The following is a 3,965-nucleotide window of genomic DNA, read 5'->3' as shown; positions in this document are numbered from 1 at the left end:
GTTTCAGATCCAACTACAATCCCGAGACAGAGAAATTGCCAGCCTTAAAAAAGAGTTGGCTGACATTAAACGCCTGTTACAAGCGCATCAGGTACAGAATGCCACTGCGGCTAGAATGCCACCCACCGCGTCCCAGGATTCGACCAATAATGCGATGGAAACAGACGCTATTTGCCACACTCCCTCCAACGCGTCCCAGTCTTCAGCCCATAACGCGACGGACACAGACGCCAGAATAGCAACTAAAAGACCGCATCCTACAAAAGAAGGCGAGGAATCCAAAAGAAAGGCCGAGGCTTCGGAAGCCGACACCCCGCAGCCGTCGAAAGCGCCTACCAAAATCAGGGCAGACATCAATACTCTGTCAGAGAGAACTAGCGCTATATCAACAGAACAAGCAACCTTCCAAGGCCTCGTTACTACCAAATTTGCAGAGATAGATATTCGCTTTGCAACACTAGAGGGACAGGTATCCCAAATAGCCACCTGCACGCAGCAAATAATGGATAGGCTTACAACTATCGAGGCCCGCCTACCCCCCACCTTGGATCTGTCCACGACGCCACAACCATCTATAACCCAACATGGCACCACGCCAAAAATTTGAAATTTGGCAATGGAACTGCAGAGGCTTCCGCCGCAAGCGGGCCCACTTGCAGCTCCACATCCAACAAGCACCGTCTGTTCCAACCGCAGACGTGATTGCATTGCAAGAAGCTAGCGGCAGGGCTACACTGCCAGGCTATAAAGCATATCTGCCACCTCATTATGATACTAGTAACGCAGCCGGCTCCTTCACAGCCACTCTGGTGCATAGAAATATCACCGCAATTCAACATTTTATAAATGATTCGGAAGAAGATTACACCCTACTTGAAATAGTACCAAGGCAAAAAGGAGGCTCAAATCTCTTCATCCTTAATGTATACAACCCTCCCAGAAACAAAGGCAATGGACTCCCACACTTGTTGATAAACACAGTAAAGCTGGCTGCTAGGGCTCAACTATTAATTGTGGGAGACTTCAACGCTCAACACCCAGCATGGGGATATACCAAAGCAACTCCGAAAGGGAACCTGCTCTGGCAAATCATATGTCACTAGGGCTCACAACGCTAAACAACCCGAGCGACCACACACGCATGGGTAACAGTGTATGTGTAGACACATCTCCAGACTTATCCCTCTCTAAAAACGTCAAGGACGCAAAGTGGGTCAACACCGGGCAAAACCTTGGTAGTGATCACTTCATCCTTAGCATCACCTTCCCCACGACAAAACTTAAAAACAAAGCAAAAGAAATACGAACCACGGATTGGGACAAGTTCAGGCAACTTCGCGACAAAACAGCTCCAAAGGAGATCTCTAACCTTAGCGACTGGGTTATCTCCCTGAATGAGGATGTCAGCTCCACTAGCGTTGCGGTGCCAGTTGAGAAGGAGGAGCAGATTGCAGACTCAAAACTGTTACACCTGTGGCAGGCACAAAAAGGCCTCCAAAAACGCTGGAAGCAGCAAAAACACAACAAGCGACTACGGAAAAAGATCGCTGAAATCGAGAGGCGAATCGAGGAACATACACTTACTCTCCAAACACAACAATGGAACCAAATATGTGAAAGCGTCAATGGACAGCTCGGAAATAAGAAGACATGGCATCTTCTAAGACACCTGCTCGATCCAGAACAAACACGTCCCGTGCAACAAAGTCAACTGTACAGACTCATACATAAATATGAGGGTACAACTGAAGACCTAATCAAAGAGCTAGCAGAACGTTATCTAAACACGGATGATAGTACCACACAACCAGACTACCGGGGGACTCCTAATCCAAATTTAGACGCAGACATCACAGACGCAGAGGTCTGGTACGCAATTGGAAAACTGCGGACAACATCTGCGGCAGGACCAGACAAAGTAACAAATAAGACTCTCAGGAACTTAGAAGCAACGTCGATCGCGGCGGTTACAGACCTTATGAACAAATACTGGCATGCAGGCAACATACCACCAGAGTGGAAACACGCGAAAATCACTTTTATTCCTAAAGCGGGTAAGAAACTCAGCACTGAGAATCTACGCCCAATTTCATTAACATCATGCCTAGGCAAACTCATGGAGCATGTCATCCTCAATAGGCTCCAAAACTATGCGGAGGACATGAACCTCATACCTGAAACAATGTTAGGATTCAGGGCCCAACTATCTACCCAGGACGTTCTCTTGCAGCTTATCAAGGACATAATTGAAGCTGACGAGGGAACAGGAACGAAAGCAATATTGGGTTTAGACCTTGTTAAAGCTTTCGACAACGTCACCCACAAAGCCATCTTGACAAACTTGTCAGAAATCAACCCCGGAGAAAGGACGTACAACTACATCCGATCCTTCCTCACTAACAGAACAGCAGTGATAACGGTCGGAACAATAGAGTCTGCCCCAATCAAACTAGGAAGTAAAGGAACGCCACAGGGCTCCGTCCTGTCCCCTTTCCTTTTTAACCTCTCACTCATCAAAATTCCCCCCAAACTGGCACAAATACCAGACCTACGTCACACGTTCTATGCAGATGACATCACACTTTGGGTAACCAAATGATGCGAAGGCTACATAGAAGACACACTCCAAGCAGCAGTGGACATCATCGAGGCATGCGCATGGGATTCCGGCCTCACTTGTTCTGAGCAAAAATCTGAACTCTTCGTGATCCGTCGTAAACAAAGAGGTAGGCGTACCACGACATCCCCCCCGCAAATAAACGTCTATGTTAATGGACGATCTGTCAAAGAGGTACAGACCATGAGAATACTGGGGTTGTATTTACAAACAAATGGAAAAAATACTGACACACTCACTAAGCTAAAACGCACGGTAGAAGCGACGGCGCGATTACTCCGCCGCATAGCTAACCGCAGACAAGGGGTGAGGGAAAGAGATTTATGCCGCCTAGTGCAGGCCTTTGCGCTGAGCAGGATACTCTATGCCACCCCTTATCTGAAATTTTCGAAAGCAGAAAAGGACAAATTGGATAGCATGATACGGCAGGCCTATAAGGCTGCGTTAGGACTCCCACTAAATGCCTCAACCGAAAGGCTTATGAGGTTAGGAATACATAACACCTACAATGAACTGAAAGAAGCCCATTTAATGGCTCAAACAGCGCGATTACCAATTCCAGAACTGGCAGGAGTATTCTTACCAGGCTCGGAATTAACTTTCAACCTACGAATAACGATGCTAAAGTAGACTTACCCCGCGCCTATAGGACGGCCCTACTAATCAAACCACTCCCCAAAAACATGCACCCCTTACACCATGAGGGTAGAAGACAAGCACGAGCCAAAGCCTTACATAAGAAATACAGACAGTGCGCTGCAACACTTTATGTAGATGCGGCAGAATACAAAAATACCAATGCCTTTGCAGTTGTGGTTGTGAACGAGAATGGTGACCACATCGTCTCGGCGACAATCAAAACGAAATCCTCTGAAACGGCAGAAGAGGCGGCTATAGCCCTCGCCCTAGCACATACCCAAGGGAGCATCATCCTCAGCGATTCCAAAATGGGTATCAATAATTTCGCTAAAGGGCGAATTACAAACACCTCCCTTAGAATCCTTAACGCAACCAAATTCTCACCAAATTATTCCGAATTGATATAGGTCCCAGCCCATTCGGGGAATCCGGGGAACGAGGCAGCCCACAATAAAGCCCGAGGTTTCGTCGACCGGGCAGTGGATGAGTCTGGCTCCCTGAATTTCGCGAAGGACTCAATGATCACATATCATGATCTCACCAATCATTTTAAACTAGAGAGGAGAATTTTCCCCCCTCCAGACAAAAGACTTACTAAAGAACAAGAGGTTACGTGGCGTCGTCTACAGACGAGATCGATACGCACCCCATCACTCCTCGCGCACATTTATCCAGATCTTTACAACCCAAACTGCAAACACTGTGGCCA

This window comes from Amblyomma americanum, chromosome 1, assembly GCF_052857255.1.
Source record: "Amblyomma americanum isolate KBUSLIRL-KWMA chromosome 1, ASM5285725v1, whole genome shotgun sequence".
In the NCBI taxonomy this organism is placed as follows: Eukaryota; Metazoa; Arthropoda; class Arachnida; order Ixodida; family Ixodidae; genus Amblyomma; species Amblyomma americanum.
The sequence above is the reverse complement of the archived record's forward strand: the minus strand, read 5'-3'. Positions refer to the sequence as shown.